The following is a 23,543-nucleotide window of genomic DNA, read 5'->3' as shown; positions in this document are numbered from 1 at the left end:
TCTCTTGGCTTTTATTTACACAAATCATTTCAGTGTCATTCTTTCTAGGAACCTCAACATTTGTGATTTTGGATTCCTCCTGTTCCTGGCTGCTCCCTGCCTTCATTACATCATCTAATAGATCTTGGGATATTGACTTATGAATCTTGAAAAAGCTCTTTGAATTGGACAGGGACACCTGAGAATGTGAAATATATGTGGTGGAGAGCTCATTAGCGTGGCAATTTGCAGGACTCCAGTGAAATGGTCTTGGTGTTGCTCCTCTGACTCAAACTCCACTTTGACCTGAAAACCACTACCTATCTTTGTTTTCAGGTTTTGGTCTCCTGGATCTTGTGAAATAGATATTCTAGACGGGGAGGGGCTTTTCATGTTTCCCAGAGACCCTACATTCTTCAGATTCACATTGATGGTTTGGGAGTTTGCCATCACAGAGGCTTCCACTGTCACTTCCCATTCAGATGATTTCTTCTTCTCCAACTCTGTCTCCTTTGTCTTTGTAGCTATTGATGATTGGGTCCCTACTTTAATTTCCAGCATTGTAGCACCAGGACATGGGTCTCCTGAGGCCACATCTTTACTCTCTTTCTGTGTCTCATAACTGGCCATATCCAGGCTTAGACTGGTCTCCAGGCTAGCTTTTCCAATACCTCTAAAAACTGTACTCTGTTGGTTCATGTCCAGATGGCTATAGGTATCAGAAGGCATGTAGGCATCTGAAGTCATATGCCTGACACCCAGTGGGGTTCCTTGCATGGTCATCTGAATTTCTGAAGGTGAGAGTGCAGGAAGGGGGTTCTGTAAAGTGGGAAATGAAATTTTTCTTATTATCCTCTTTCCCTCACCTTTCTGAGGAAGTTCTTCCAGGAGACTGCCAATTTTTGCAATGGAAATGGCCCTGAAGTCACTGGAGGCTGAGGAGGAAAAGGCAGGCTGTGGAAGGGGTGAGGTTTGAGCCTCACCTAAGGTGTAATTAATGGGATCAAAAGCCTGGAGGGATGGACTCCACCTGCGCCTCACCCAAGACCTCATAATATCTGTTTCTAGCTTCAGGTGAGTTCCAGGGTCAAGGAAGGAAAGCTGCTGAACAGTATTTACATAGGATTGCAGGTACTTGGAGGAGCTTTGATAGATGGGTTTTGTGTGCATGTAGGACTTTGGAAAAGCATAGTTGGCAGCATGCCAGGATCCACGCACACACACAGGGATCATGCCCTCCTTGATCTGCACTGACTTTCTGCCCAGATGGTCTTGCAGGATTTTTTCCACATTTTCTTGTCTAGGCCTGTAGATAAGTCACTTTCTGGAATAACCTTCCTGTTCCTCCTCAAGTAACTTTCTGAAACCTCCTTATTGTTATTCTGAATCTTCCCTGAGTTGCTTCCTGAGCTCCAGGATAAATCTAATGGCTGCTTCTGTAGTTCTGGTTCTAGACCCTTGTTTGGGAAATCTAGTTTGAATGTTACAGAGCCCATTGTAGAGAGTCTTTCAGTGTGCTTAGTCTCCATCTTCTTCAAATCATGACCAGCAAGTGTTGACTGGCTGGGCTGCTCCATCTTCTGCAGATCATTATCAGTAAGTGCTGACTGGCTGGACTGTGAGGGTCCAGATTCATCATTTTTGTGGCACTGATTCTTCCACTGATATTGATCCTAAGGCTGCATCTGTTCCTGAGATGTGAGAAATCTACAGTGAGGGCCTAGCTGTGGTTGATCACTGATTAACTTTCCTTGAATATGTTGCTCAAGTCTGTTCTCTAGCTCCTGGCTGGCAGAATCCCCAGCAACTATGGAGACAGAGTTGGAAATTTGGGAAGCCCAGCTTCCCTGCAGAAGGTTGAGAGCTGGCTGGTAAAGGTCTTCTAGAGTCTTTTGGATCTCAGAGAATAAGACCTTCCTTTGGTTCTGCAAGGGACATTCTGAATGTTGTTGTTCAGTTGGGAAAAAAGACTGTGCCTCCTTTTCAGATTTAGAACAAGTTGTTGTGCCAGACTTAATCTGGGCTGAAGAAGGTGGTAGGTTTGAAAAAGTGTGTGAAGTGCTGGACAGAGTCTGACCCTGAGCCACAGATGGGGACAAGTTTTGTGCCAAAAGTTGGGATTGGGCCTTCTCCTGGGAAAAGGGCTCCTCCTGAGAAAGCTGTGGAGTTTCTTCATCCTGATGTTGAACTGAGAGAGATTCTGAGACTATGTTGAATGCCACATGTTTACATTGTGCAGTAGAGGACCTCTTAGACACCCAGGTAGTAGCCACCAGTGACTCACTATGCAGAGACGGCAGGCCCAGAACAGCTGGCTGTATTTTTTTCTCTAAAAGACCCCCCAAGACCTCGTGGTAAAAGAAATCCTGAGAATCATGAAGCTGCTCTATTTTTTCTTTTGTGTTCCCAAATGTTTTTGCAGTGGTGTCTCTCTTACTACCCATTAACTCAAACATGTTTCCCAGAGAATACATGGTGTATTCTGGACTCATTTGTTTGAAAGAGGACCCATTTTTAATATTTTCCTTCCACACTTTTAGTTCTGCTTTTTTGGTGATCGGCATTTCTAGGAGTATCTGTACATCAGAGTTGATGAAAGAGAGGCCTCCAGACTCTACTTGCCATCCTGTGGGGTCTACTGAGATTGTGGGGTCTGATGGATGGTGAAGAAGGTCTTCTTGCTTGGATTTGCCATGTGCCCAGGTAGAGAAAAATAAGAGCTTGGCATCTGCCCACCACCAGGAGAGGAACGAAATTGAATAGCTTATGCAGTCTAGGCCTGAGATGGCGGTGATCAGGGATGCCCAGTATGAGTGAACTACAAGGGAGGTTTGTGGAACAATGTCCAGTGTGATTCTATTCAAGTCATACTAGTCATCATGTTCTTCTGATAAGGATGAGGCCCCAGGCAGAGTGTGTTTGGTCAGAGGAGCTAGAGAACCTAATGGGGGTTTGATGGTAGAAGTATCTTCTATATGTTGATGAGTTAGCTCTTGAACTCCAGCAGCCTCTTGCATGAACACCTCACCTGCAGCATCTTCATTTACCAGTAGAGGAGAACTGTCCTTGTCCCAGAGCTTCCCTAGGAGACTATAGGAGACAAGAGGCACAAGCTAGAGCCAGGAGCACGAAGGACCAAGAGGCTGGGCAGGGGTGAAAACCTGTGGCCTATGGACCCTCCACTGCCCCTACACTGTCTTCACCAAACTATTCCTGTTCCTACCACCAGGGCTTCAATCACATTCCACTACAAACTGGAGTACACCAGGGTCACATTACAGATGCTAATGGGAAAACACTAGAGAAATGGTAAGTTCCTCACGTTTGCAGAAGTAAAATCAGATTCTGAATCTCCATCAGATTCTTCAGGCGATTTCCTAAACCTGGAAATGAAAAATGATTTGTGGTAGAGAAAGGAGGATCCCAGATTTCACAGGATGTTAAGTGCAATGCTCCCTTGGGGTAGATCATGGGAGATGAGACTGGAGGCTAAGGCTCAGTGTCCAAGTCCACCAGGCGAGGAACAAAATTGAATAGCTTATGCAGGCTAGGCCTGACATGGCGGTGATCAGGGATGCAATTGTACAGCATGAGAGTCATATAAAGACTCTGGGAGAAGCCACATTTTATCATTTGCAGGTTGTTTTTACCTCCACTAACCTGCATGATCCTCACAACCACCTTATAGGGGAGAATGGATTGGTAACCTCAAAGAGAAATTGGCCTTAACAGAATGAAACAGCTTGACCACAGGTGGACCTGAATGTCCCACCTCCATATCTAGGCACTACTGCTCAATTGCTGTCCATATCACCCTAATGGACATCACCCACCCTTCATCCACCACACCTTCTGAGCACAGAATCTGAGAAGTGTCTTTGGTATGATGAGTTCCTTACCAATATTTTCCCTCTCAGGTTTCTGCAACCAACTTCCTATGGGGCATGGCTCTGAACTCTTGGAGAAAGGGGACAACATGCCATCTCTGGGGTAAAAGGGCAGTGTGTTACCTTTCAGAGTTCCACTCTTCTTCCTGCACTTGTATAGCACCTTCTTCATCTTCACAAGCTGACAGACAATATAGAAAAAGTGGCTGAAGCCCAGTTCTCCCTGTGCTCTGGTAGATCAGCTGTAGACATTTCATGTTTCTGAACAGCAGGACTTCTACATTTAGCTAGTTTTATTCAGAGAACATTTTTAAAGTGGCAAAATACTTAATTTTTTTTTCCTTTGGAAAGCACAAAAGGGGATTTTCTAATTAAATTACACTATGAATGTTGTCATTCATTTATGTTCTGTTTAAGAATGGACTCATTTCCACAGGCTCTTCTCAGCTGCTAGGCAAAGTTCTGCTTCCTAAGACCAGTGGTGACCTGACAGCCTGTGATGGAGGCCCTCATACCCACTTCATCTCAAAACAGAGGAAAGGAATGTTCCAGAGATACTTACCAGTAGAAGATGATGGAGCAATTCTCAGGACCTGGCCTTTCTAGAGGTACCAGGCACTCTCAGGAATCCATACCTCTCTATGTGGTCTAAGACTTCCAGATAGGAGGAAATCCTAGTGCACACTAACTATCTCCTGCTCTGCCCTGCCTACAGCAGAATCATTCTATATTCTGTCCTGAAATTTCTTTTTTGCGAAGTGTGTCTACTTATTTTGGAAAAGTGGAAAGAAAAGTAGACAAAAGAGAATATTTTGTTGTTGTTGTTGTTGGGTGTGATCTGAGGATTTCTTACCTTCCAGAGTTTTTCTTTTTTCCTTGGTGGTGGGAAGGATGCATTACTCTGGAGGTGAGAAAATAAAAGGAGATAGATCCCCAGTCTACCCACAAAGGCAAGGATCATATCCATTGCCCAGGTTGTAAAGCTGGGGTTCACCCATGTGGTGTTAATGCTATTTAGAGGAAAGAGAGGATTATCCATCATCTTAATTGCACTGTGTCACATGGATAAATGAGTCCTGAAAGTCTCTTCAGCAATGGAAAGTAGGGCCCAGGCCTATGTCACAGAGCTGTGCTCTCTCATCACAAAAGAATTCTGTCATTTGGGTAAGACCAAGAAGAAATGTGAGCACCACACCTTTGCCCCACCCTCCAGCCAGCATGTCGTCTACCCTCATGGCCTTCTAGATCCTTCCTTCCATCTCCACTTGCTCACCCTGTCAGAGAAGATCTCAGTCAATTGAATACTCTTTTCTCCTGGAACATAGACATCCCGTCCTTCCCTGTAGGTTTCTGAGCTCCATCAATTTCATACTGGTTGCAAATTCTTATTATCTCTGAAATTTTTATTTCTCCAGGATTATTACTTTCAGGATCTCTTCTCTTTCAAATTTCAACTCTTCCATACAATATGTCCTTGCCTTGTTCAATTGAGCATAGAACTGAAATTTCTCTTATGCTTATTTAGTTATGCTAACTTTAAATAAAAGCTTTCCAATTTTATTTTCCTATCTTCATCTAAAGGGTTTAGACAAAAAATAATTGATGCATTATTATTACAACTTTTCAAAACTAAGCATAAAAATTGAAATAAACCCTCAAGGGACATTTTTATATGTTTCTAGTATTTTTGTTTGTAAAATCAGTGTGAGTTAAACTTCAAGAGAAATTTTGGGAACATGTCTACACACACATTGTGAGGATGGTCTTAGCCTAAACAACTGCATTTTAAAACTATGTTAAAATACAACTGGAGTCCCTACCAGAGAAGTTTACAGAGCCTTCTTATATTGTCATCAAGTATGGTGTTCTAAAATAAGTCACTTTCCACAACCCTGATAAGACTCAGAGTGAAGTCACTGTCATTTTCCTTTGCCCTGATAAGAATCACAAGTGAGAGATCAGAGCAGAAACCACCAGACCAGATGTCCTGACCCAAGAATGAAGCACGTCATTAAGAAACACAGTCATATGTGATAGGGATTGAAAGGGCAAGCAGAAACCCCCAAATTTAGTATAAATGATGTAGCAAATAGGAGACATTCGACCAACCCACACTGGTGCCCCCATGCTGGAGAGCCTGATGAGGACATGTGGACTGACATCCCAACTCTTTTCATTATGTACCTAATCTTCTGCATCATCCTCACCATTCTCCAATTCTACAGGCACATCTTGATCCTGATGAGAACAGCACGTTCTCCTTAGGACCACCTCTTCAATCACTCATCTGCTCCACCCATTATGAAGCCTCCAGGGATTCCTGACCTGATGATTGGAGTCTGAATGAGTGTGAATCTGCTGGAATTAAAACCCAAGACTTGAGACTCTAGATCTGACACTTGAGCTTTCAAGCAGAGGGAATATCTATAATATGTCTGTCATGATTAAGTATGATTGCAGTGCTTAGAATTGACTTGGAATTGATTATGTCTATTACAGTGCCCAGAATTAAAGATTGTTATTTTCTTCATTAAGAACCTATAGAAGGGCAGGTGTTGTGGCTCAGTGGTAGAGGGCTCACGTAGCATGTTTGAGGCACTGGGTGCAATCCTAAGCATCACATAAAAATAAATTACAATGAAGGTATTGTGTCCAAGCCCAACTAAAATTAAATACTGAAAGAAAAAATAGCCTATAGAGTAAAACTGTATTGAGTGATTTGAGAGAATAAAGCATTGAAAATGGCATCAGTGCGTGTACATTCTTTATTTCTCCCCTCAACTACATGTGGCACACCTTTGCACATCACCACACACACACACACACACACACACACAATATATATATATATATATATATATATATATATATATATATATATATATATATATATATATATATCCTTCTACCCCCCACACACTTTTACAAAGGGGAAGCATAGAAACAAGATGACTCTGTTTTATATCAAATTCAGTAAATTTCCAGCCTTCATTTCTATTTGTATTTTTTCTATCCCTTCTCTTTCTGAGGAGTAACTTCTGTATAGAAGTAAAAGCTGTGAAATGCTCATGGCTCAGGCTTTGGAAATAATCCCTCTGAGCATTAGTGCCATTAATAAACTGTTGATTCCATATCTCAGTGTCCTGACCCTCCTTTCTCACTAAAATTATGCCAAACTGTTAAACTTATTCCTATCAAAATATTAGGTGAAGGAATCAAAAGTAATTTATATGTACTTTCTGAGAACTACTTGAAGGAGCAGTACTGTTTTAGTACCTGCAGGCAGCTTAAATTGAGACTCTACTATAATTATCAATGTGCACCTTGACATTTGTCCTTAAGTGAACTATTATGATCCAAGAGTTTATTTCAGATCATGTGGGCAAGTTCTCAGTATTTAGGCTTATGTGCCATTTGTACTGCTGTTCATTTTAAATGGGAAATGCCAATTGAAGTGCATTTCCACTGGAAGTTTCACTTAGTTTTCAACTGAGCCTTAGAGAATTCACTTTCATTACAGTACAATTTCCACATTTTTCCTATGTGCACATAGATGCATGTGCTCACTAAGTACAATATTATTTCTATTAGAAACCCCTGATAAAAGTGCCATACAATTGGATGTGTCTAGCAATTTTAAGCTGAATTTTCAGAGGAGTTTCCGAGAAGAGGTTTCGACTCAAACACACAATTTGCATCTTTTCTACTACTCTATGAGATGTAGCACTCACCAAGGTCGAATATCTGCTTCGTGAAAGCAATTTAAAAAAGAAAGTATGAAACAGTATATACAGGTAGCTTCTGCATGCAGGATGAAACTTAATTCATTTTATAGATCAATTGACTTCTATTACAATTGTACTTAATTGCTTAGCTTCATAAAATTTAAAATCAATACACTATTTCTTATAGGTTGTACAAAGCAAAGGTTTTTTTTAACAAATTAAAAAACTAAAAATTTGACAAAAATATTAAAATTGTATACAAAACAATGATAAAAATGTTGATTCTCTCTTCCAAAAAAGTGACAGTCTTTCCAGTATATCATACAATATTAATAACAAACACCATTTTTAGAATGGGTTGCTAAATCATATTATTGTGTTAGCATAAAAAATTCTTTAAATTAACAAAGTATATTTTTGTATGCTCCAGTTAAGTCCACCAATGCCACCTGATTACAATATAATCAACTATCTTTAATTGAATTCTTACTCTTATTAAAAGGTTTGCAGAGTTTGTAAGAAATACATATCATTCTAAGACTAATAGACTATTGTAGTGCTTTTGTCCAAGTCAATGAGTGTTTTTTCACAAAGGAAATGTTCTGTTTTCTTTAGGCAGGGTTGAAATTACTACCAGCTTTTCCCAATACCTGAAAAATCACCTGGAAGAGTTAATCATCTCTGAAAATTAAGGCTTAAAAATAATGATATATTCTGTGTTAAATTTCAACCCCTCTGTGGGACTACCACAAAGTGATATTTCAAAGGTATTTTTTTTTTTTTTTAATTTCCCTGTTGGTTTTGGTTTCTCCTTTGCATGGCTTTTGAGAATATGAAAAAATGTTTGTCTTTCCTCACTAGCATGCTTTTTCCATTTGGCAAAAATTTATCTCCCTCCATCCTGTATCTAGTAGAAAAGGCATGTTGGCTTCTCTTAAGTACATTATTCCATTAGCATAAAAAGCCTTTAAATTTATATATTCCTTTGTTTTCAAAGGAATATGTCATGACTTCTATAGTTCTGGTTAGTTAACTTTACCTCTCTCTTCGGCTAGATGATTGCTAATGGAAATATCAGCATAACAAATATGAGATACAAATGAACACTAGCTTAAAAACAGAGCGATTAAAGCAACTACAACACACATAGATTTCAAATCAGGATTTTGAATAAAAATATCCTATTTAAATCTGCAATGTAGGAGTAGATGAAGATCCCACTTCTTAGGGTTCCTACAGGCTGAGAGCCAAAATTCTTAAAAAGCTCACACCTTAGGAATGTAGGTTGATCCTCCAGGTGCCTGGCAGGATCCCGTACCTCCTTGCACAGAAAGGACATTAAAAGTCCCCAAGTTTGCACTCTCCTTCCCAATGCACCCCTCACAGTGTGTGTTTATTACTGTCTTTGTCTTCCTTCTTACTCTTGAAATTAACCCTTGATGACCTTGTCACAAGTGATCCAGAACTGGTCTCTTCTATTTCTCATAGAGGATCCTCAGCCTCTGAGCCATGTCAAGATCATACTGGTACCCACAAAGGAAATCAATGCCTCACCTCTGAGGAAGGTAGAGTCAGGACATCAGGTACTACTTGGTGTGACAGCATGATGTGGTACTACTGCTTGGGCTGGGAGGTATTGATGGGCACTATTGAGTTCCATCCTTTCTAGTGTTCTGCACTTGGAGGCAGCTCTCAAATTTTTACAAAATCCCGCTCCACCAGCCCTAGGGCCTACTAGCTTTGGGAGGCCATCCTGCCCACTGGCACTAATGCAGGAATGAGGCAGAGAGCCCTAAACGAAGACTGAGATGTGCTGATATTTCACTCTCCAATACCCACTCTAACCTTGAGGGAAGCAGGGCTTCCAGGGTACTGGGGCTTGTCCTACCTGTCTCAGGAAGCAATACAACTGGAGTTGTGCTCCTGAATGCCCACTCGATACCCTTGTGCTGGTGATGTTTATTGTTTTCAATAAAAATAACAATGACAAAATCTACCCTGTGCAGCCTGTGTTAAGGGAAGGCCTGTGCTAACACTTTATGTGCAGTGTTATATTGAGCACTGACCAAATCCTTGGAAGTAGAGATAGAATGAGCCAGAGCTCAGAGAGGTGGGGCAGCAGCCGAGGCCACAGGACCAGACTTGAGGGCATTCAGTGCTCTTTGCTGTGGCTTGTAGAGCTGACAGCTTAAAGGTGGCTCTCTCAGGAGCACTTTAAGCTGGGTGTTTGTAAGTAAAGTTTCCAATTTTCATAATGAGGAACCACTGTTACCTGTATCTTTCACTGCCACCAAAGCCATTGTGGTCCCTAGCCCTGTCCTGGTTTTGGGGTGGCTGATGCTAAGGCATCAGAGAGGAATACTGTGCTCAGAAAGGACCCTTATGGCCTAACAGCCATGTCTGGTGGGTTGATTCTCTCATCTTCTATGGGTTAAGTGCAAGGAAGACTCCAGCAGCCACAATGGGCTGTGCCCCCACTGTCAGAAAGGAGAATATTTAAATCATCTTTGCTTCCTCTGCAGCCTGACAGAGAATCCCCTAAGTCTTGTCTTAACTTGGAAAGGCAGATACAATCAGTAGCCATGTCATGGAGAGCTCATAGCTTGCTGGTCTTGTGCTTCATGCTACTTTATTTGCTAACTCATTGTAATTCTCCTGACAACCCTGTGAAAATCAGTCTTATTTTACATTTTCAGACTTGAGGAAGCTGAGGCTTACTGTTTCAGACAGCTTTTTCACTCCTATAATGAACGACCTGACAAGAACAATTGTAGAGGGGAAAAGTTTTCTGGGGGATCACAGTTTCAGAGTTCCTTGCTCATGGATCCCATTGAGGCATAATACTATGGTAGAAGGATGTGGCAGAGGGAAACAGCTGGGACATGGTACCAGGTAGCAGAGAAAGAGAGAGACCTTTCTCCTCAACTTGAACAAAATATAAATCTCAAAGTTGCACCCCTAGTTAACACACTTCTACCAGCCACGGCCTCCTTGACTAGAGTTAATCCTTACCAGTGGGTTAATGCACTGATTAGACACAGGTCTCATAACCCAATGCTTTCACCTCCATACTTTCTTGTATTTTTTTCACACATGAGCTTTTTAGGGAACAACTTATATCAAAACCACAATGCTCCCATAGACTCTGGACTCATGAAGAACACTGAGGAGCTCCCTCAGCGTGGTCCCCTGGCCTTCAGGAAGCTCCTTCTCTAGTCCATTGGTGGTGGGTACCAGTGATGGAGCTGAGGAAGTTTTCTAGCAGAGGAAGTGACCCAAAACCTGACTACTCAGTACTGGTGGGCACTAAGCAAACTTAGGACACAGATCTAGGAGTTTGTATCATTGCCTTAAAACATCTGATCCTAGGACCCTTCTGTGTCAGTGGAGTTCTTGAGTCAGACTGATGGCTTATCTGATATTTGGGTTTCCCATGGGATGGGAACCCACAGAGTCATACTGAGGAGGAACAGGTATATGTGGCAGAAAGGTGTCTCTGTGCTGCTATTGGAGCAGCCATGTGTCCAGGACACCTAGGATGTGGCCCTGCACCCAGTATCTGCCTGGACACTTGACAGAACTGATGTGCTATTGAGAAGGGATGGGGAAGCTTGGCTTCAGTGCTGTTGTATATATCTTTTCATGTCCAGGCATAGCCCTCCTCCCCAGTAGGCTGGGAACAGAGAGCATTCTTTGAGTGCTCAGGATACAAGGGCATAGAGTTGAAGCAGCATCTGAGTTCTCCACATTCTAGCCCTCCTGAAATGTAGCTATGTTCCACTGGCTTTGCTTTCTTTCTGTGAGTAACTGTGGGGAAGACACTTCCTGTAAGGGCTCCTATTCTCGGAAAGCACTTGTCTTAGCCCTGACTCTCCCCATTTCCATCCTAGGATGTGAAATCTGAGTCTCCAGGACCATGGGCTGTCTATGTCATTGTCATCTGTTGCTTTCCCCTCACTTCCCCCACCCCCATCCTTTCTCATTTCTGTTGTGTTGTCTCTGAGTGAGTGACTTCATGTAACAATAATAGTAACAATCAGGTCAGTGGGAATGTGGGAGTGCTGGTCAGGCCTAGGGATTTCCTAGTGCTGAGGATGCTCTTGAGGAGATGGCAGAAGGGCCTCTTGTCTTCCACGTGGATAGTTTGCAGAGGAAGGTGATAAGTAAAGGAAACACTAAGCAAGGAACTCGTTACATACAAGTCATTTGAGATTAGGGTAGGAAGGGGCATTGGGCAGCCATGCAAAAAACATGCCCTGTGGAAACTTAGGTACTCCTCCTCTCTTTCCCTCAAGGCTGGAGGCTGTGAAGTGAATGGATTCCTGAGTTGTCCATTGTGAGGCACTGGGCAATATAAGAGAGGGTAATGTCAGGAGGCAGAGGTGCTCTCATTCCATAGCTCCTCTCCAGCTTGTGTTTCTTCCTCAAACATTTTTCTCAGTGCAGCACAAAAAGACACCAGTTAGGTGTTGGTGTTGTGTAGGTGTGGAGTTTCTCCTAGTCCTGGTCACCACCCTTTCCTTCTTAATTCCTGAGGTACAGACTCCATTCCAGACACTTTCTCAGCTGTGAAAATAGGTCAACAATTTGCTAGGGACATTGGAAGATTCACTGCTGCTATGACAGGTTCAATCTGGCTTGTGGCCCAACACAAGTGGGCAGCTACAGGGCACCTTTGCAGGACACTCATCCAGCAGTGTCCTCAAGCCTTGACCAAGGAACTGTTCAATATTTTTTGCTTCCCCAGCTTACCTGCATCTGTAGGGGAGGCAGAATTCATATGTGATGGGAAGCACCATCCTACTTCTGTGGCTGAGTATTGTTCACTCCAGACCCTAGAAGTGGTTGCTTCCCTTTCCTTCCCTAACATGGATTGGAATCTCCTCATGGGGCCCTTCATACTTCTGGGAACTCCAAACTTTCATATCTGCTCAACTGTTCCTCTAGGTTGGCCTCCAGTGGATTGTTGGGCTTGTAAGAGGACAAAATTTTAATAATTGTTTTGTTATGGAGGCGAGATTGATGTAGCATGGATTAGTCATTGTACAGTGAATAAATTCAGTGGTTCACAGACATCACATCTATGTTGTTCCAAAGGATTCTATTTGCACCACCTCAAAAAAGACATCCAACCCACAACATGGTTGCTCACCATTCATCTGCCTTCCCCACGCCTTGATATACATTCCTTCCGCCTCTGGATTTGCCTGTTCTGCACATTTTATACAAATGTGTCTTTCTGCCTGGCTACTTTCACTCAATACCATTTCAAGGTTCATTTGTGTTGCATGTTCTAAGATGTCATTCCAATTTAAGGGTCAATGATATTCATTTGAATACAGAATATGCATTTATTCTTATATGTGTTGAGGAACATTTGGACTTTTCCACCTTTTGGTTCTTATGAACAAGGCTGATATGAACATTGCTATGCAAATACCTGTTCGGTTTCCTCGTGTCAGTAATGACATTGCTAGGTAAAATCTTCATTTTTTGAAGATTTTCCATACTGTTTTCCACATTGTCTGTACAGTTATACATTCCCAGAAACAGTGTACATGTGTTCTAGTTTTTCACATCCTTGGCAAACCTTATTCATTTTTAAAATGCTGGCTAAGCTGGTGGGTACAAAGTGATACCTCAAGGCAATTTTGGTTTGCCTTTATTCAGGGATTAGGGATCTTGAGCCATTATCCATAAGCATCCTGGACACTTGTGCAACTTCTTTGGAGAAATCTCTTCAAGTCCTCTGCCTGTGTATGATTTGGTAGAAATATTTTTTCATGGTTTACTTGACTATGTCTTGTATTCAAGTATCTAAAAAACACCTTCATCCATTGATGTCTCTTTCATCATCTTGACCCTGGCTCCTGGTGAGGAGGAGAAGGGTTCCTCTTATGCCCTCATGTGGGTATTAGATCATTGTGACTTCTGAGACTCTGTGGACATTCTTGGGACACATAAATTCTCAGGCAATAGGGGTATAAATGTCCCAGAAACTATGGAATCAGAGCAATTGCAGCAAAGACTAATGGTTGGGCATCTTCCTGTGAAGTACATAGAAGGAGGAATGTATCATGGGACAGTGACCTGAGTCCACCCAGTAGCATTAACTTGGCACCATGGTCTGCTCTCTCTCCCACAGTCTCTGTCCAGACCCTACCAGTGACCCTACACTGACCCTACCAGATCAGTATAAGTTAATTATTGTAATCATAGTTTGATGTCCCCAGAGGTATATTCATGGGATGGCAGTGCACACAGGCAGTAACTTCTTTTTCATATCCTGATTCTGGAGGACAGCATGGGGTAGGAAGCCTTTGTGGGTCCAGGCAAATCTGGTTTCATGGGGGGAATGCTTGGGAGAAATGGCCTCCATTGAAGGAGGTGTGTGTCTGGTCTGGGACTCTCAGGAAAAGATCTCATCCCCATTCATATTCGTGGACAAAACTAGTGAAGTCAAGGGCCCACACCCAGTCACAGCACTACAGTGAAGCATCTGGGCTTGGACTCATTTTTCCCTGGTTTTCTGTTCCTCATGTCATACTGAAAGTTTTAGATCTGAGTTCATGTCTTGCCATATTTTCAGGTTCTGATTAGAATATGCATTTAGTCCTAATTCTGTTGTCAATCACTTGGGACCATATAGCAGAAAGCCCAGTCTGGTTTCTACCCTGCCCTCCCTCCTTCCTCTTGGTCTCTTGGTACTTGTTTCATTCCCTGAATAGTCTCATGCAGGGCTGACCTGACTCAGTGTAGAATCAGAATTTTAGAGGAAGAGGCCATGTCTTCAGTGCAACCATCTCATTCTGCAGATAGGGGAACTTAGACCCAGAGGTAGGTGTGCAGGTGTTGTTGACATATGTAGGGGAAATTATCTGGTAATAACATGGCACCATGGACCCAAATGTTTCTTTCTCAGGACAGAGAGTTGTGTACAGATGACTTTTCATACAGAGGGCGGGGGAGCATAAATTGGGTAAGAGGTGACTCCAGGCCAGGAATGGCCCCCCATCTCTTCTCTCTCCAATTGCATTTCTAGGTAATTTCCATCCTTCTCTCTGATGTTCCAGCAGAACAAGCATCTGGGGAGAGACTATACTCCATGCCAGGTCATCTGCACTCAGTCTTGGAGGGTTCCAGGTTGGAAGGATGATGTGGGCAGAGCCTTGAGGATCGTGCTGTATGTGAGGCCCAATCAGATGGGCCATAGTTTCTCTGATTGAGAAGCCTTGGGTGGGTGAAAAGCCATTGAGCTTATTCTGGAAAACTTGGGAACCCACTGTGTGCTAGAATAGCCACTTGCTCCTTCCTGTTTCTGGGTCCCATATGTCCCGTTCAGTCCAGGTATGACACCCAGCCTCCTGGTGTCTACAGTGGCTTTGACTTCTCACTCAGGGCTGCAGCATTTTGGGAAAAAGTAATTCAAGTCTGAGATGGGGCTGCATTGTATTGGGAGAGGCCCTCAGGAAGCCTCGTGCTACTCTCCTTATGGTTTATCTTGATGTCCAGCATGAAGACTTTCACTATCTTCAGCTGCCCTGGGCCTTTCTCAGATAGGGCAGACATGTTGGCTCTGCAGGAAGGTGTGTGACAATGCAGGCCCTGGTGAACAGGCTCACCCAGACAGGCTTGCATATCCTCAGCCAGGGTAATCGTAGGGAGGGCAAAAATGGTTTTCATAATTGACTCCCAACATTTCTACTAGTGGCTGAGTAAATCACAGAGTCACGAGCCTCTAACCTAAAATGGTCAGTCCAGGAAGACAGCCACCTACCCACCTGTTCTTGGAGGGTAAGTGGCCTGTGCATGAGCAGGAACTGTGTGACTTCAGTAACCATGGATATGTGTGTCTATTTTGCCTTCCTGGCCTGGGCACTGCCAGAACAGCCTCTCTCCCTGTGCTCAAGATCTATTTTATATCATTTTACTCCTTGCTATTTCTTTCCATAGGACACCCTTTGGGAGCCTGGAGGCATGGTCAAGAGTGAGAAAGATATTTGGTATTCATTTGAGATGTCTGAGTGTGTGCTAGAGCCAGGAGCACTACCTGTTGCCCCACCCCAGCATCATGGAGATTCTACAAACCCAGGGAGGCCCTGAATACCTCAGCCCCATGGGGCTCACACCTCAGCATTTGGCCGGCCAAAATGAGCCTTCTTCTGACTCAGGGCCAGAGTATAAGAGGGAAGCATTTCCCAGGATCCTCACTTTGCACCAGAGAGGACACCACTGGAGTGGCCAAGGCAGCTCCTTGAGCTATCTAGCCTCATCTCCTTCACCATTGAAATTGGGATAGCGAGAGAAAGTTTCAGGGGGGATAGTCAAGGAGGATGAACACAACCACATTGTGAACAGTGGCATGTGTAGGGATTGTGTTGTCATCAGAGAATGCCATCATAGCGAAGGGGGCAAAGGGTAGTACTGGGGCAGAGGCATTCTGGGACAGCAAGCAGGGAAGGCTTCATGGAGGTGGAGAGTACAGGGAGACTGGGTACCTACTGTTACTGGGAGAAATTGGAATCTGGTCCATGTTCCAAGGAGTCAAAGAATAATCACCAAGAACACTGAGATAAGTAAGCAAGCAGAAATTTATTAAAGAGGAATTTAACATTCTGAAGTGTAAGAAAGCTCCCAATGGAGTGTATGGGAGGTATATATGTGCCACCAGGGTTTCTTGGCATTCCTTCTTTTAAAGACACATCAGGGGAAATCAATTAACCCCTTGTAATCTGTTCTTGAGGTCTTTTGTTGGTGCTGTTGTTCTTCTGTTATTGTTGTTGTTCTTTGATACTGGGGATTGAACCCAGAGGCATTTAATCACATTTCCAGGCTTTTTATACTTTATTTTGGAGACAGAGTCATCATAAGTTGCTTACGGCCTTATGAAGCTGCTGAGGCTGGCTTTGAACTTGTGATCCTCCTGCCTCAGCCTCTTGAGACACTGGCTTATAGGCATGGACCACCGTCTTGAGGTTCTTGAGGTTTTTATTGCATATGCATGCTCTGGCTGAATTCCATAGGGGTCATTTTTGTAAAAATGGAGTCTTTTGTCCATATAGGAAACAAATGTTGTTTGATTGACTAGAGCACACAAAATAGTGGGACATAACTTCAAGAGTGGACCTGAATCTTCCCCCTCATTAACCCTCACCATTCTCCTAATATGTCTGCCTCATTTATCTACCTCACTCAAATCCCTGAGAAAGGCTGGGAAGAGCAACTGCCATGAGGGATGCTGTAGATTCAAACTGCATGGAAATATTGAAGTGGATCCTGGACATCCAGGATCAGGTCTGAAAGACACCCTGCATAAATAGGGCTGCACAAGCAGTGTTGAGGCTTGGCTTATGCTTAACTTGCAGCACAGAGACAATCAAGGCTGCATGCAAGGATGCAGAAAAGACATTAGGGGTTTGGAGAAGCTGAGCTAGATGCTGAGATATGGGGCTCCTAGGTTGGTACCTTGGCCTATGTGAAGAGGAGTCATAGAACAGTAAGGGCTCAGGAGTGCCTTGGTCTTGTGAATGACCAGCTGCCAAGATGGGAATCCCAGCAGAAAGCAGCATGCCCATATATTTACCTGTCCCATTTGGCAGATTAAAAAATAATATTTGCAAATCACATAGCTTTTAAGAGCTAACACTCAGAATCTGTAAAAAGCCTCTTTAGCTCAACTATGAAAAAGCCCAGTTCAAAAATTAGGAACAATCTTGCATAGACATGTTTCCAAGAAGAGATGCATAAATAGCCAACAAGTACAGGACATTCTTAGGGATTCTTAGTCTTGCAGGTCACACCTCTGAAACAATATCATGTATCTCATACCCTTCAGTCAACATGCTGGAGGTCCAAGTTAGATGTCAGTATACATGCTGGCATGCTCAGGTCTACCAACCTACCTCAGGTCTGATGGAACTTGTCTTGCCTGGTTTTCTTTGACCTGAGTGTATATTAAAGCAGACTTTTTACTTTTAGGCTTCTTCAGTATGTGGGAGAGTGCCCAGGTGCCTTGCATTAAGTTAATTCCCAGGCTTACCAGCTGCTGAGGCTTCTCTACTCCCACCTGAAAATGGCCACCTGAGGTTTGTGCTTGAGCATTCAAAAGTCGGTCTAGGGACCTTGCCTAGGCCAGGATACCCCCAGTGCTCCACAGTACAGTTTAATCCTAGATGGGCTAACCCTTCTGGATAGTGTTTTCTGATCTCAGAATTTTCACACTGACTTCTGTGCAATGTGAGACCTCAGAATCAGCTGATGATGGACTCAAGGTGTGGCACTGGAACTGTGCACTTAACTAATGAACAACCCAATACTAGGCCACCTTTTGTGGTCATAAGTTGGGTTATTGCCCTGATGGAAAGATATGGAAAGCTAAGCTGACTTTCCAGGTTATTTGATGTGCCTTAGACTCTTTCTGAAAAAAAAAAAAGTACTGTGTTTGGGCTTTCCATTAGGCACAGGCATTCCCACACTTAGTGAAGGGACTCAGTGGCATATTCAAGTAACATAGTTGCCAGCAGTCCACTAGACTGGAGGGTCAGCCCTGTTATGCTGTAGTATGTATGCAAATCAGATTGTGTGTGTGTTTCTTCTAATTAATTTTGTGATAAACCCCTAAAATTTTACATAATAAAATATTTTATTTTAGGGTTTATATAGGTACATAATAATATATTGTTATATTCACTAACAGATTAATGAGTTTTTATGTAAATACATTTAATGTTTATAAAGATCCGTTTGCCTGTATCTGTGTATGTATAAAATATTATGAAATTTTTTCAATGGATTTTCTTCTACTTGGTATGATGAAACACCCTAGCATGGGGAGTAGAACCCACATATGTATGTGAATTTGTTTGTTTGCATAGTGTTGCTATATGCATATTACTATGTTTATGTGTGTGCTACTACATGGTCCATAAATATGATTGCTTATTAATATAGATATATATTTATCAGAGGTGGAGAAGGCCATGAATGTCTCAGTTTAGTATTGATAATGCTTGACAAATGTGCAGATCCCCAAGTGTTTGTATTCCAAAGCCCATGACTGGCTTGAGGCCTGAACTATGCTGACATGTTGCCCTGTGCATGAGCAGATCTGCACCCAAACAACCTAATGTATGCACCTAAATCCTCAGGCAACAAACTGAGATTCCGAAGTGGGTAAAATGTTCATTTATTTGTATCTGGCTCTGTGGATTTCTGTATCAGAAAAATCAGAAACGTGCAAAGCTCCAATAGCAACAAGACTTGTTGGGTCCTCTTGCTTGAGCAGAAGGGAGACACAGCATTGACCAAGGGAATATCAAACTGTTTCTCTGAACAAAGAGATAGATATTTATTCATATGAAAAGACTGTTTGCAAGGGGTGGGGCAAGGTTTAAGAATTTTAATTGGTTTTAGCAAAAATTCAAGATGTGGTTTTCTTTTCCTGGGACTTTGACCTTGTGAAAGTGCTAGTTAGCTGGTTACCCTGGCACTGAATATCACCTTTCAAGTGAATGCCACATCCTAATATAAACTTCTCTGCTTTGTGATAAGGCTGAGGTGTTATAGCGGTTAAAAGACAGGTGGGAAGAGAAAGAAAACACAAATTATACCAAATAGCAAGTTAAGGTCCCTGGAAATTTGCTGTTTCTGTGACTCTTCAACTCTTTTATCCTCATCATGACTTTCCGAGAAGAAACAAAGGATAAAATTCTTGGGGTTAATAAGGAAAGAGTGAGTGAGTAAACACTGTGCATTAAGGCTTCCTCTTTGTTCTTCTGGTGGTTCCTGACTGTATCACATCTACTGACATAGGCTAGGCCACCAGTTTGTCTCTGACTTGATGAAACTGTTTGATCATATTGTTGGATAATGAGAGGGTTTATTGAAACAGTTCTTAGGCTTCATAAAATTTTAGGTGAGTCTAAAGTAGCCTGGTTATACTGATACCTTGCATTGATGTAATCTTCTGTTATGCTAGCCAGTTTGGCTTCTCTACATGCACCTGAAAGTGGCCAGATCTGGTTTGCACAGGAATATGTATCAACCAGGGTCTAGGGCCCTTGCCCAGGCCAGTGGAGTCCCAAGCCCTCCAAAGTGCAGTTTCATTGTAGCAGAGCTGATGTTCCAATCTGGTATCTTATCACATCACAGATATTCTTACAGCTTTCAGTAAAAACTGAGCACTCATGCTCAGCTGATGTTCAACTTGGTAGAGGAAGGTGAACCCCATAACCTACTTAGCACCCCACATTTTATATGATCTTTTTGTTGGATGATGGGTTTTTGCCCTGATAGAAAGAAACAGAAAGCAAAGCCAGATCCCCAGAGAGATTCCTCCCCCCCCCACAGGCTAATTTTATTAAAAGGCCTTGTATTATAGAGGTATATCATGACATTTTGACCTCCCATTGCTTCCAGTAGTCCTCTAGAATGTGCACAGGTTCTTCATGTGTACATAGGAGTGTGTGTTCGGTGCTTCCCATGAATATTTTCTTATTATACCCACATGTCAAATATTTGTATTTTGATAGAAGTATTTAAATTTTTACTTAGATGTGTCCATATATCAATTAATTTTTTGTGTAACTTTTTTGTTATAAAGATGTGTTTGTGTGCCTCAAAGTGTTGTGATGACTTTCTCTATACTTGGTATGATGAAGCAACCCAGACTGGCAAGAAGAGTCATGTATATTCCTCAATTATATTTGCATATTTTGTGTATATACCTATTAATGAAGTTATGTCTACTTCTAAATGTACCTATACAAATATTTTTGCATAAGATTATAGGTAAATGCTTATCAAGTAGTTCTTCTACTTGAGGGAAGAAGATTATAAAACTTGGATTGATAATCCTAAAGACATTCTCTAACATCCCCTGCTCCTGGTTCACTCTTCTGTCTGAACTATGATCTTGTGCCTTGCACAGTTCTTACCTTGAGCACATGAGGTTTACCTCCCAATCATATCATGTATGTCACATCCCCCTCCCACAGCAGGATCTTCTTTGAATTAGACACAGAGTCCATCAATGTACTTAAATAGGCTAGTCCACCACTCTTTATTGAACTATGGATATTAGAATGTAGGGCCAGCAGGGCTTTCTGAAGCACTTTTTTGTTTTTTTTTTTTTGTCAAAAAAATTGGGAGAGTTCAAAGGCTCTTTGTTCACCAGGCACCTTGTATCAACAGCAAATTTTCAGGTGTACAAGTCATTTAGGGTATTCTGGTTCCATCTAGGAGTATCCAGATATGGATTCCTCAGGGATGTGTAGCAGAGTTTCTGGGCACAGAGTCCATCAATGTACTTAAATAGGCTAGTCCCCCACTCTTTATTGAACTATGGATATTAGAATATAGGGCCAGCAGTGCTTTCTGAAGCACTTTTTTGTTTTTTTCTCAAAAAATTGGGGAGAGTTCAAAGGCTCTTTGTTCACCAGGCACCTTGTATCAACAGCACATTTTCAAGTGTACAAGTCATTTAGGGTATTCTTGTTCCATCTAGGAGTATCCAGATATAGATTCCTCAGGGATGTGTAGCAGAGTTTCTGGGCACAGAGTCCATCAATGTACTTAAATAGGCTAGTCCCCCACTCTTTATTGAACTATGGATATTAGAATGTAGGGCCAGCAGGGCTTTCTGAAGCACTTTTTTGTTTTTTTTTTTCTCAAAAAAATTGGGAGAGTTCAAAGGCTCTTTGTTCACCAGGCACCTTGTATCAACAGCAAATTTTCAGGTGTACAAGTCATTTAGGGTATTCTGGTTCCATCTAGGAGTATCCAGATATGGATTCCTCAGGGATGTGTAGCAGAGTTTCTGGGCCTTGCTGGCTAAACAAACAGGACTGAACTTCCAGCCAGAGGCCTTCTAACTCATGCACATTCACACTGCCATCAGTGCAATCTGACAGCTCAGTTAAAGTTGAACTCAAATAGTCCCTTCTCCACCCACATTAGTCCCACCAATATCAGACTAACTAGAGTAGTCAAATATAGGGTTTCATCTTGATGGAAAAGTGTGCAAAATCATGCTGTCTCCCCAGAAACAATGATGCCTGTTGGGCAAGTTCCACTGCAAAGGCCCTGCCTTCAGGGCTTGCCAATCACAAAGCATTTCTTGGGCTCTGCCAAAGAGACTCCATGGTGTTTTCATAACTGTTTCGGCCTGTTAATACATGGGAGGGGCCAGTGGCCCCTGACATAAATCAAGGAGTATGTATATTTTAAATTTAAAAGGTATCTTTACATATACATTGTATAAAATTGTATTGGATTTTTTAAATATTCATTTTTAGTTGAAGGTGGACACAGTACCTTTATTTTTTATTTTTATGAGGTGTCGAGGATAAAACCCAGTACCTCATGTGTTCTAGGCTAGAACTGAGCCACAACCCCAGCCCAGAGTGGACTTTTTCTTATGATAAAGCACTCTAGACTTCTAAGTAGAGTTACAAATGTATAAGAACATTTATGTATATGGTTTTCCTCATATGAATGTTATACATATTAATATGGCTTAGGTATTCTCATATTTGTTGCATAAATATCTGCTTTCATGCATATATATGTAAACACATTTCAGATAGGGCTATTTTTGTGGAGGAAACTGTGTAGGTCTCAGCCTAGCACTGAAGCTTCTCTCATGTAGCACTCTTAAAAAGTTCTTATTTACATACACAATGAAACACTTCCTGCTGCACAATATGGTCAACATTTCCATTCACTTATAAAAATGGCTCTCAACTTATACATCAGCATCTTTAAAATACCTTTTTGTTTGGTAGATTGAAACGGTGACAAGCAAGGAGAGAATGTCCAGATTCCAAGTGCTTCCTTGTCCATACAGATGTGCTGAGAGGGCCTTGAATAACTGAACAGCTCCAGATGTTCTCCTGTCCCTAGGTGCATGTGACATAAAGGGCCAAAGTGGGCTTTGTCATGACCCCATCTGCACCACCTTCCTGGGCCTGCACAATAGCTGAAAGATTTGGAGCTGAGAAAGGGCTCAAACTTATAACTTAAAGTAACAGCTCTAAAGATGAATTCTACTGGGGCAGTGGTGGAGACAGGAATCATTTAGCAGGTCCTCTGAATGTTCTTCAGCACGAAGTGGTAATGTCAGCAGGTGTAGAATAAAATGATCAGATTAGGGGTGGTTTTGATACCAACTAAAAGTAGGATATTGCTTCTTGAGACTCTTGCAAATACAGTAGAGTCTTTGAACAATGTGAAAATTATTAGGTCTTGCTTTAAACTCATCAGTAAATTATACTAGAGATTAGTTCCAGAAATATTTTCCATGTTACCTAATTCCAAAGTTTTCAGATTGATGAGAAGTGTGATATTACATGTGTCATTGTCATTCAAGGACATGGTTGTGGAATTGAGCCAGGAAGGTGAAAACACATGACCCTACTCAGAAGACCCTGTACAGAGTCATGATGCCAGACAATTACAGCCACATCACCTTAGTGAGTGAGCAGTTCTTTCCATGTAATTACATGTAGAGTACTTTTGGTTTGTTACTTTGTAAAAGAAATAAATTTCATCAAGGTGTAATTAATAGAAATTAAAATTTAGCAAGTTTTGCGGCATAATTCAATGAATATTAAAAATACATTTCTAGGTATACTACAGTCAATTACCACAAAAAATTCAGATATAGAATTATAGAGTATTTCTGTCACTTGAAAATGTTTTCTTGTAGCCCTTTGCACAATTCCCTCTTCCCAATGATTTTCTGGCAAACACTTCTCTGCTTTCTATTTCAGTACATTTGTCTCATCTAAAACTTCATGTGAATGGAGACATACTTTATATATTCTTCATATCGATTTTTTGAAATAGCATAAACCTTTTTATATTTTTGAATATTGTATGTATCTACTTATTCATTTTTATCAATGAGTAGTGTTACATTGTGTGCTATATATAATTATTTGTTGAGGATATT

The 23,543-nt window shown here is 41.8% G+C and overlaps 1 pseudogene; it reads left to right on the top strand.

The window, feature by feature from the left end:
* Nucleotides 1-23,543, top strand: part of LOC124089781 (atrophin-1-like) — a 281,107-nt pseudogene that overhangs the window by 103,744 nt on the left and 153,820 nt on the right.

This window comes from Marmota monax, unplaced genomic scaffold, assembly GCF_021218885.2.
Source record: "Marmota monax isolate L192 unplaced genomic scaffold, Marmota_monax_Labrador192_F-V1.1 WCK01_AAM20220418_F8-fsc00318, whole genome shotgun sequence".
Lineage (NCBI taxonomy): Eukaryota > Metazoa > Chordata > Mammalia > Rodentia > Sciuridae > Marmota > Marmota monax.
Note: the sequence above shows the minus strand (reverse complement) of the source record. Positions and strands in the feature narration are given on the sequence as shown.